We start from the raw sequence: 12261 nt of genomic DNA on the forward strand, positions 1-12261 counted from the left end.
AAGAGTGTCCCCCACTGCATCACAATGGGATTCCCACTGTGACGCAGGGGGGACACTTTGGCAGGTGGACACTATTTGGCATGACAGGTCCCCTTGTGGCCGGGTGCCCTAAGCAATCGCTTATGTCGCTTATGCCAGGAACCGGTCCTGCACTAGATGTACAGTTTATACCCTAGTAATGAAGAGTTTGCCCCAAAACAAACTTCTCTGGAAATGACATTGCAGTGACAGATGGTCCCTCTCTCACTTCCTCCTCTGACTCGGATTCCTGTATGATGGTTTCACACAGCTCAGTGCAGTCGTCTGGTGAAGTCACTGCAGAAGCTCTGTTCACACACATATCCGGCCCCAGGACACAACCTGATCAAACAACTATCAGACGAAGGACAAACCGTAAGTAGTACATTCAATTGTGTTGTTCCAAGTAAGCAGAACAAAGTCATGCCGTAACAACAGCGTAAGAGTTGATTACTTTTATCATTCAGAATTGTGTGTGCGTGGACCGTCTGATGTATATTTTAGGGTCTGGTTTCTCGGACACAGATGAAGCATTCTGTTGGACTAAAACCCTTTCAATGTGTTTAATATGTCTTATTGCTAAAAGGAGCAGGCATCTTTTATCTTCAATGTGATGACATGGCTAATTAGTCTTGTTATCTACCTGCCACTCACCTCTGGGGGCTTGCCATGCTCTTAATGTGGGTACAGAGCCAGAGGGTGCTGTTTGAGTTTGTGCTTCACTGCAGCCACATGCTCCCTGTGTGCCTGCTGCAGAGCATTCTGCTTAGAGAAGCAAGCCTGCTATTTTGAGAAGAACTTCCTTTTGTGTTTTATCAGAGAGAGATGTAGGACATCCCAACTACAGAACCATCCAATGATGGGATTTATAAATGAATTATCTGGGCTCACAAAATAACTGATCTCCAGAAATAACTTTTAGAATGCTCAAATTCTGAGCTAGCCATTAAAAAAGTATGGTCCGCAGATCTAACTAAATCTGTACAACCCTTTAACTGGAACAGAATATGGCATCTCGTAATCCGAACCATCAATTTATAACTTTTACATTTGTTCACAGACTGTATTTAACACCAAGGAAACGTTTTACGATGAAATTGGCCCCATCTCCCAACTGTTCACTGTGTCCCTACATCAGGTAGGCACAATCCTTCATATGTGGGAGTGCCCTGCAGTTAAATGCTTTGAATCTACTATGTTACTTAACGATGATAGCCCATTGAATATCTCAATACATTTTTCCTTGTCTCTGTGGGGTAAAAGCTAAACGGTGATTACTTTCACATTGCCCACATTTGGAAGCTCCAGCGAGAGTAGGTTGTGGAAGGTCTTCAATTATTTGTCAATTAAACACATTTTTATTTGTAACCTTCATTTACGGCCTACCCCGGTCAAACCCTCCCCTAACCCGTACAACGCTGGGCCAACTAAGTCAATTAAACTTATGACAAAATATGTCAGCCAGATATTAAAGTATGACTGTAATCACTATAACAAATGCAACACAGTACTGTCTTTTAACGTTAGCTAGCTAAGGTGGGAGTGGCTAAGGACTTAACCGTAAATTTAGCCCAAAGACCGGCAGCTGGCGATATTGAGTGAGATTGTCAGTCATATTGGTCAAATTAAACGACGCAATGTCACCATCTGCCGGCCTATGGTCTACCGTCAACATTTGGACCAACGTTGACCATTAAGTCCTGAGGTACTCCCACAATAGCTAGCGACAATCTTTAGCTAATGTTTGTGTGAGAGATGTAACGGGCAAGCTAGCAGCACATCCACATTACCAAGGGTAGGCAGGCATCATCTTTCTGATCTTCATTGGTCCATTTTTAAAAATGTTTTATTAGTCTTTACGTATCCTTGTTTTGTCCATGTATTGAACAGTAAAACGAGTCTTGCCATTCGACCCTTTAATAATTCCAGTATCGAAAGTTTGTTCGTTATGTGGATACTAAGGTAACGGTGTTTTGGCGCTAAATCGGCAGTTCTTATGCAATGTCACAAATATAAATCCAGAGACCCTTAATTTGGTTATTTAGTTATATTTACATATGTACATTGTTTATTTAGCCCATATTTAAATATGGACTGTGCACTCCAATGTTGTACACCAGGATTGACAATAAATTAAACCTTAACACATACAAAATAAGTAATCACATACAGCCTTACTGTTTTGACCACTAGATTGTGGTATTTATTTGTATTTTTTATTATTCTGACAAAAGAGTGCTTACTTACTGGGCACAGATGTCAATTCAACATTATTCCACGTTGGTTCAACGTAATTTCATTGACATTATGTTGAAACAACGTTTGTACAACCACTGTGTGCCCAGTGGGAAAAGAAAGGATTGTTTAACATTGTAAGTTTGGCCTGTCGTGTATTTTGGGTCTTCAGAGTTTTCATTCCTTCTTGCGCCATGTATTCCTCCTGCTGTGTCACAGGACTGAGGTCAACACTGTTGAACAACATCACAGCCTCTTGAATGACAAATCCTCAGTGTCATCAGCATCCGATTCCATCAACAAGGCACCATTTGTTAGGCCAGTGAAATTCCACTTCATGGATTTATGGACTGTGGAAGAACCAGCCTTTAGTAAATGCCTCTGACAGCATTTTGACCTTGTCGGCCAACTGTGAAACAGCTTAGGCCTGTTGGAGCTGTCACAGAAAGGTTATGAACTTTGTTTCAGCCAGACTACCAGAACAGAGGGTGGTGCGGCGTGCACAACGCATCACCGGGGGCAAACTACCTGCCCTCCAGGACAGCTACAGCACCTGATGTCACAGGAAGACCAAAAAGAACATCAAGGACAACAACCACCCGAACCACTGCCTGTTCACCCCTCTACCACCCAGAAGGTGAGATCAGTACAGGTGCATCAAAGCTGGGACCGTGAGACTGAAAAACAGCTTCTATCTCAAGGCCATCAGACTGTTAAACAGCCATCACTAGCACAGAGGCTGCTGCCTATGTACAAACTTGAAATCATTGGCCACTTTAATAAATGGAACACCAGTCACTTTAATAATGTTTACATATCTTGCATTACTCATCTCATATGTATAGGTATTCTATACTATCTATTGCATTTTATCCTATGCCGTTCTGACATTGCTCATCCATATATTTATATATTTTTATTCCATTCCTTTACTTAGATTTGTGTGTATTCGGTATTTGTTGTGGAATTGTTAGATATTGCTGCACTGTCGGAACTAGGAGCACAAGCATTTCGCTGCAATCGCAATAACATTTGCTAACCGTGTGTATGTGACCAAATACAATTTTATTTTATTTTATTTTACATATTTGAACTTCTTTGGCAAATATGTCCTTTTGGCTCCAGGGCCGGAGTTTTCCCTTTGACAAAGCCTGCCTACTTGACATCTTTAAGATGTGGTCCTCGGATGGGGCCACAGTGTCTCCTGACCCCTCCTGTCTCAGCCTCCAGTATTTATGCTGCAGTAGTTTATGTGTCGGGGGGCTAGGGTCAGTTTGTTATATCTGGAGTACTTCTCCTGTCCTATTCGGTGTCCTGTGTGAATCTAAGTGTGCGTTCTCTAATTCTCTCCTTCTCTCTTTCTTTCTCTCTCTCGGAGGACCTGAGCCCTAGGACCATGCCCCAGGACTACCTGACATGATGACTCCTTGCTGTCCCCAGTCCACCTGGCCATGCTGCTGCTCCAGTTTCAACTGGCCTGGGCCCTAGGACCATGTCCCAGGACTACCTGACATGATGACTCCTTGCTGTCCCCAGTCCACCTGGCCATGCTGCTGCTCCAGTTTCAACTGTTCTGCCTTACTATTATTCAACCATGCTGGTCATTTATGAACATTTGAACATCTTGGCCACGTTCTGTAATAATCTCCACCCGGCACAGCCAGAAGAGGACTGGCCACCCCACATATGCTCTCTCTAATTCTCTCTTTCTTTCTCTCTTTCGGAGGACCTGAGCCCTAGGACCGTGCCCCAGGACTACCTGACATGATGGCTCCTTGCTGTCCCCAGTCCACCTGACTGTGCTGCTGCTCCAGTTTCAACTGTTCTGCCTTATTATTATTCGACCATGCTGGTCATTTATGAACATTTGAACATCTTGGTCATGTTCTATTATAATCTCTACCCGGCACAGCCAGAAGAGGACTGGCCACCCCACATAGCCCGGTTCCTCTCTAGGTTTCTTCCTAGGTTTTGGCCTTTCTAGGGAGTTTTTCCTAGCCACCGTGCTTTTACACCTGCATTGTTTTCTGTTTGGGGTTTTAGGCTGGGTTTCTGTACAGCACTTTGAGATATCAGCTGATGTACGAAGGGCTATATAAATACATTTGATTTGATTTGATTTAAGTTATTGTACCATCTTCCATCATACCATCATGTTACTGTCCTCTGGAAAATGTGGTATGTGGTTCAGAACACTTGATAATAAATAGACCTTACCAAGACTGTACTGTATACATTATATGAAAGGACTAGAACAAGTATTAATGTATTCAAAATATGAAAATAAGTTTGAAATGGGCTTGTTTGAACCCTGAGGTTTGTTAACCGTCGCTGTCAGATTTTAAGGTTTTGAAGAGGCATAAAATAAATTCTCCCTATGATGTAATCTCAAGCATTTCTAGTTGGGAAACGATTTCATCACTTGTGTCATGGATTTATATTGACTGAAATATGACACGTTTGGAAGTTGTGATCACCTGAATGATGCCTCCAAATAGTTGCGTTGACCATGGTCCGACTCTCCCTGGAGGCTTGCCATTTGGCAGATCCGTAAGAGAAATAAATATTTGGAATCGAAAAGGATCTCAGGATTATTTGTCCGACATACTCCCAAAAAACAAACACTATTTACATGTACAAACTTTGGCACTGTGACACGTGACATACTTGAACTTCAAAGTCGGATTGTAAAGGTGGAGTTGTCAGTGTACTTTAACATTAGTACTCCTTGCATGATGTAAACTTTGTAACTAACTTAAGTGGGTGTGTGTGGAATTATTATTCTATGGCTAATCATATTTTGTAATATATTCCATTGTATATCTTGTTCCATTTGATGTTGGGTATTGACAATCGAGTGTGCATTTCCAAAAATGTCCCAACAACTTGGGAACCAAAGCAACAGGACAACATTTTTTTTTTCTTTATAATCATCTGCAATTCGTAGATTTCAGAAATCTGCAGAGAAGTAAAACAATTTTAAAAAAGGTGAGGTACTATCAGGCTTTTCCTCAAATTGTGTGCAACAAGATGAATATATAAGACATTTCTGTTTTGTATTTTATTTACATTTTTATAATCTGCAATTAGTGGATTTTCATTTCTGTTTACACTTCAAAAAGTTGCATTGCATCCTCTTAGTCTTGTTGCAAAGTTTGGGAATACGAGGACCACATCTACAGTTGAAGTCTGAAGTTTACATACACCTTAGCCAAATATTTCAAAATAAATAAAATATGAAATAAATCATTCTCTCTACTATCATTCTGACATTTCACGTTCTTAAAATTAAAGTGGTGATCCTAACTGACCTAAGACAGGGAATTTTTACTCTGATTAAATGTCAGGAATTGTGAAAAACTGAGTTTAAATGTATTTGGCTAAGGTGTATGTAAACTTCCGACTTCAACTGTAGAATTGCTGGGACATTATCATTCAATTGCATTTGACATCTCATGTTTTGTCTGAGAAAAGCTTCACTGTTGTGCTACAGGTACTGCCTCCAAAGTGCAAACCAAGCGCTATGGGCACACTTTCTTGCTTCTAGGACAGGAACTTGTGAGAAAACAATGAATGATATGTGGGGAAAACAGATACCCAGACAGGTTAGATTAGAAGAATTGATTCCAAATGATTTACCTTCTAATTAAAAGTCTCCTTGTCCTGGTATGTATGAATGGTTGCCTTATTTGCACACTGGACCCTTTTAGAGTGCACAAAGGATATGTCCCTTCCACCCAAAAGTTTTTGTTCCCAATTTGATCAAATAGTGTTGTGTGTATGGGCTGTCAATTTTTATTTATTTAACTAGCCAAGTCAGTTAAGAACAAATTCTTATTTACAATTGACGGCCTACCCCGGCCAAACCCTAATCCAGATGACGCTGGGCCAATTGTGCGACTCCCAATCACGGCCGGTTGTGATACAGCCAGGAATCAAACCAGGGTCTGTAGTTACACAACTAGCACTGAGGTGCAGTGCCTTAGACCACTGCGCTACTCAGGATCCCCTCTTAGGAGCATCTACAAATAAAATCAGTTTTCGCTTCACAAACCAAACCGGTTTTTCCACCCAGAAACAATGTTGCTGCATTACTTGCCTATTATCATTCTTCCCTGATGATTTGCTTCAGTATTTTTTCGCTTCTCTTGTTTGAACAGATGCCACCCCCCTCCAGCATGGCCCGATTGTTATAGTACTTACTTATTGATACATTGAAGTAACACTTTTAGTAACATTTTAGAGTACACCCAAGTAAGTTCCTTTTTGTTAACAAGCAACATCTAATAATATGATGTATAACTTTTCCCATGGACTATAATCAATGGGCATCTTTTGTCTGAATACAGGGAATGGCATGCAACAACCTTTTTCATGCCATTCCCTGTATTCAGACAAAAGATGCCCATTGATTATAGTCCATGGGAAAAGTTATACATCATATTAGCTCAGTCTGTAGCCTCCAATACTGTTCAAACAGCATTTTAGCAGGATGTAACCTATTGGCAAACCAAATTACAATGAAGTCATGGCACAGCAGCTCAGTGCTAGAGGTGTCACTACAGACCCCGGTTCAATTCCAGGCTGTAAAACAACCGTCCGTGACTGGGAGTCCCACAGGACGGTACACAATTGGCACAGGTTTGGCCGGGGTAGGCCGTCTTTGTAAATAAGAATTTGTTGTTAACTGATTTCCCGAGATATAAATATATATATTTTTAAATAGTCAATGGGAAACAGATGACATTTTAGGAGCCAGTAAAATAAGTAAAATAAGAGTGGCTGACTGTTTTGCCAACAATAATTTCAGGGCGGATATGCAAAGTGTTGGCAGTCTTTAGGGCCAACACCCAATGACTGTTCTTTATAAATATTTGCCTAATTTTCCAGGCCACGAAAATAATAGACTTTATTGGCCGACTTATCCATTTCCCTATGCATAACCTGTTATCTGACCGCTAATTCACTCCATGGAAGTTTTGTGTAAATACATGTCCTTGAGTCAAGCAGTAGGTGTTATCTGTAAATAAGGATGGATGCTCACAATGTGCTCTAAAAGCACCCGTGTTCTATTTCACCCAACTGTCCATCACAAGTTGTGAATGACACATAATCCAAAAGGTTGTTTGAAAAATGTCCCTGAAACCACATATGGTGGCAATGAGCTTGAGCTATGACACCCTGGCATCCAGTCTCAACATGGCGTGATCCGTTTCTGAAGGTTAACTTGTGTGACTGTGAAACAAATTAACCTAAAAACTTGATAACTGTCCCCTATAGAATACTGGTTATCTGCTATGCAAGGCCCTCATATGCAAGGGTTCCAAAATTGGGGAGTGTTGTCAAACTTTTTTTTGTTGCTTTGGGGAGGGTTGTATGTTTCTTTTGGGGGGGCACAGGGGAGGGTAGTGTGTTTTTTCCCTGGTTTAAATTCACTCCGCAGGTACTATATAATTGCTTCCATCCTAGCCAAATTTCCTAATCTGCTTGCTTGCCCCTCCTCTATATCAAGCTGTTTTGTTACTTTCCTTATGAACTACGCTTTTCTCCGCACAACATTTTACTATACCACAGGTCAATATAGTCTACCAGTCTAACTGTCTATCCTTCCATCTCATTTGTCCAGATCTGCAGTAGGCTAACTAGCAATCATATCACACATAAAATCATTCAAAGCTGCATACATTTTCAATATGAATCCACAAGAACAAATAGCAATAGCTGAGAGGCAGCGCAGAGGCCAGATGCATTCTTACAATGGCGCTGGAGGGGGAGGCTGCCATTTTATGGGCTCCTAACCATATGTGCTATTTTGTGTGTTTTTTCACATTGTTCTTAACTTATTTTGTAAATAATGTTGCTGCTACCGTCTCTTATGACCGAAAAGAGCTTCTGGATATAAGAACAGCGATTACTCACCTCTAACTGGACAAAGTTCTTTCTTTAATGAGTCCGACGTGAAGGATATAAAAACCGATGCTAGCACTAAGATCATACTCAACGAGCTGTTTAAGGCCATACGCAAGCAAGAAAATGCTCATCCAGAAGTGGTGCCCCTAGTGGCCGGGTCACTTTAATGGAGGCAAACTTTTTACCATTTTACCTCATTTCTACCAGCATGTCACATGTGCAACCAGAGGAAAAAAACTCGAGACCACCTTTACTCCACACACAGAGACACATAAAGCTCTACCTCGCCCTCCATTTGGCAAATCTGACCATAATTCGATCTTCCTGATTCCTGTTTCCTACGCAAAAACTAAAGCAGGAAGTACCAGTGACTCGCTCAATATGGAAGTGGGCACATTTGCTATACCTATACAACATTTGTCGTGACAAAATCAATTGTAAGCCAAGAGTTGAAAAAAAGTCAATTAGATGGAAACACAACTCTTATGGGAAAATGTGCATGTTGTTTTTAATTCAGATTTTAGAATATTCACATGAAAATCTGTAGCCAATGGGATGAAAACCTAGCTATAGACATCCTAAAGACTCTGGCAAGTGCATTAGTCCAGTTTCACTGTGATTATACCTGCACATCATGGTTCACCAGCAGCCCCAAACATCTAATGAATAATCTACCAGCCAAACAAGCTTGTAAAAATTGTGTTTAAACTCCCCCCTCACACTCATCTGGAGGTCAAGCATTTGTTGTCTCTGTAATGTGTCTATATCTATCTACAGTTGAAGTCGGAAGTCTACATACACTTAGGTTGGAGTCATTAAAACTTGTTTTTCAACTACTCCACACATTTCTTGTTTAACAAACTATAGTTTTGGGAAGTCGGTTAGGACATCTACTTTGTGCATGACACAAGTAATTTTTCCAATTGTTTACAGACAGATTATATCACTTATAATTCACTGTATCACAATTCCAGTGGGTCAGAAGTTTACATACACTAAGTTGACTTTGCCTTGTAACAGCTTGGAAAATTCCAGAAAATTATGTCATGGCTTTAGAAGCTTCTGATAGGCTAATTGAAGTAATTTGAGTCAATTGGAGGTGCACCTGTGGATGTATTTCAAGGCCTACCTTCAAACTCAGTGCCTCTTTGCTTGACATCATGGGGAAATCAAAAGAAATCAGACAAGACTTCAGAAAAAATCATTCTCTCTATTATTATGCTGACATTTCACATTCTTAGGATCACCACTTTATTTTAACTGACCTAAAACAGGGAATTTTTACTTGGATTAAATGTCAGGAATTGTGAAAAACTGAGTGTAAATGTATTTGGCTAAGGTGTATGTAAACTTCTGACTTCAACTGTATGTAATTGTATATGTATTTATGTATAAAAAAAATAGGGACCACAATGCAATCCGGAAAATAAAATTAATAAATCAATCCAGACTGTGCAGAAGGCCATTTGATGAATGGAAGGACACATCATTGCAAAACACCAAACAGTTGAATGACATTCAGACATTGTCATGCCAAGCCTTTGATGCTGGGTAGGCCTACAAGGTAGGGAGGGATGTATTTTCTGTTTGTCAAGATTGACATAGTCTTTTTATAGTGGTGTTGAAAACGCAAACCATGATATTGAAGTGCCTGAAGTAGGTATGCTTTGTTTATTGGGTATGTGATGCATTGGCACAGAAAGCTGTTGGTGGAAAATTTGTTGCATGTTTTTTATATATATTCATAAATATGTTATCAAAATGTTGAAAATGTGATTTCCCCCCTTGCGAATCATTGTCTGCAGCTGGCTCTGACCGTAGTGTAATGAAACAGGCAGGGAGAGTGAGCTCGTCCATGGTGGTAGGTGAACCCTCAACCTTCTGGCTCGTAACCCTGCGTGGCATTGACTTTTCTACAAAAACATGCTGAACTGGCAAAGTCGATATCCCCATTTATAAACACAGGGCTTCTACAGTTACTGTTATTTTTTTGTCGTAAACACTATTTTGATATAATTCTATGAGGGGAGAGGGTGTGCAATTTATTTTACAGAACAAGGGAAGGGTCATGTGAAAATATTGTTTACATTGGGGAGGAGTGCACTATACAGTATAGACATACACTACCGTTCAAAAGTTTGGGGTTACTTAGAAATGTCCTTGTTTTTTAAAGAAAAGCATTTTTTGTCCCTTAAAATCATATCAAATTGATCCGAAATACAGTGTAGACATTATTAATGTTGTAAATTACTATTGCAGCTGGAAAAACAGACAGCTCACAAGTCCTCAACTGGCAACTTCATTAAATAGTGCCTGCAAAACACCAGTCTCAACGTCAACAGTGAAGGTGCAACTCCGGAATGCTGGCCTTCTAGGCAGAGTTGCAAAGAAAAAGCCATATCTCAGACTGGCCAATAAAAATAAAAGACTAAGATGGGCAAAAGAACACAGACACTGGATAAAGGAACTCTGCCTAGAAGGCCAGCATCCCAGAGTCGTCTCTTCACTGTTGACGTTGAGACAGGTGTTTTGTGGGTACTATTTAATGAAGCTGCCAGTTGAGGACTTGTGAAGTGTCTGTTTCTCAAACTAGACACTAATGTACTTGTCCTCTTCCTCAGTTGTGCACCGGGACCTCCCAATCCTCTTTCTATTCTGGTTAGAGCAAATTTGCACTGTTCTGTGAAGGGAGTAGTACACAGCATTGTACGAGATCTTCAGTTTCTTGGCAATTTCTCACATGGAGTAGCCATCATTTCTCAGAACGAGAATAGACTGATGAGTTTCAGAAAAAAGGTATTTGTTTCTGACCATTTTGAGCCTGTAATTGAACCCGCTGATGCTCCAGATACTCAACTAAAGGCCAGTTTTATTGCTTCTTTAATAAGCACAACAGTTTTCAGCTGTGTGAACATGATTGCAAAAGTGTTTTCTAATGATCAATTAGCTTTTTAAAATGATAAACTTGGATTAGCTAACACAACGTGCCTTTGGAACACAGGAGTGATAGGCTACAGAGGCCAATTATCAGCAACTATGTAGATATTCCATTTAAAAAATCTAATCAAATCAAAAAGTGTCCAGCTACAACAGTCATTTACAACATTAACAATATCTACACTGTATTTCAGATCAATTTTCTTTTCTTTTAATGGATAGAAAATGTGCTTATCTTTGACCCCAAACTTTTGAACGGTAGTGTAAATGTATCTGCATGTTGTCATTAGTGCAGAGGCAATAATCAATGGGAAGCATAGTACAGATTGTACAGATGGGGAAAATTGTATAACATTTAACAAGGGAGAACCAGATGATAACTATTTGCTGAAGGTAGGAATTATTGCAAGATATGTGTCTGTACTTATTTAGCATGTTCTCTTTCCCTCTCGACATTAGCTTGACTGAGTAGTCTGGAGACTTTCCAGTCAGCTCTCTGAGCACATCTGATTCACTTTGCATTCCCCCTTTAAACGAGCCCCGCCCCGAAATCAGTCGATCAAATTCTGCAACAACTCAACCTCGTCTGTCCAATCATAACCCACTGGGGGTGGTCTTAGGATGGTGGTCCGGGAGGTTGTTAGCCAATAGGATTTACTGCTCAGTGAACTAACGGTTCACGTCAACTATCGTTGGTTCTCTGAACAACACATTATTCATGTTTATGTTGTAGTTATTTAAAGAGACACGATGAGGTGATATAGCGGAATTTAATTTTGAGAAGTAACAGTCGGTTACTCCTAAACATGTATGAAGGCAGTATCGTGTATACATTCATTTGGGTAACTCCTCAATTCAGATGCACTGTTTTTTTTATTTAAATGTTTCATAGTGTCGAAATAGTATATGCCACCCTGCTAAGCAGTGGCTTTAGTAGGCCTAGGCTACACTCAACACTCAGTTTATAAAGTTAGCTGGTGATATGTGAATTAGCATGCGACGCCAATTCATTCACAAGCTCCCTTCAGCACATTCACGTTGTTAGCCTCACTACTTCATAATATTACTTGCAGTTTCATATGAAAGGGAACTGGTTGTCAGAATCTTAAATTTACTTTAAAATCATTGCATGGTTGAACGTATCCAAATACAAATCATTAG

General features: G+C 40.2%; 1 long non-coding RNA gene across 4 annotated transcripts; it reads left to right on the forward strand.

Moving 5' to 3' along the window:
* The first annotated feature begins 36 nt into the window (after positions 1-36).
* LOC118357902 (uncharacterized) lies at positions 37-5922 on the forward strand. Of its 4 annotated transcripts, XR_008078844.1 has the most exons (4): positions 97-393; positions 1079-1156; positions 2473-2890; positions 3632-5922. It is a non-coding gene; the product is annotated as an uncharacterized LOC118357902 (long non-coding RNA). The 4 variants fall into 4 exon arrangements; XR_004820376.2 differs by having other exon boundaries at positions 43-393; positions 2473-5922; XR_008078843.1 differs by lacking the exon at positions 1079-1156 and having other exon boundaries at positions 37-393; positions 2473-5922.
* Positions 5923-12261: the final 6339 nt, after the last annotated feature.

Source organism: Oncorhynchus keta, chromosome 25 (assembly GCF_023373465.1).
Source record: "Oncorhynchus keta strain PuntledgeMale-10-30-2019 chromosome 25, Oket_V2, whole genome shotgun sequence".
In the NCBI taxonomy this organism is placed as follows: domain Eukaryota; kingdom Metazoa; phylum Chordata; class Actinopteri; order Salmoniformes; family Salmonidae; genus Oncorhynchus; species Oncorhynchus keta.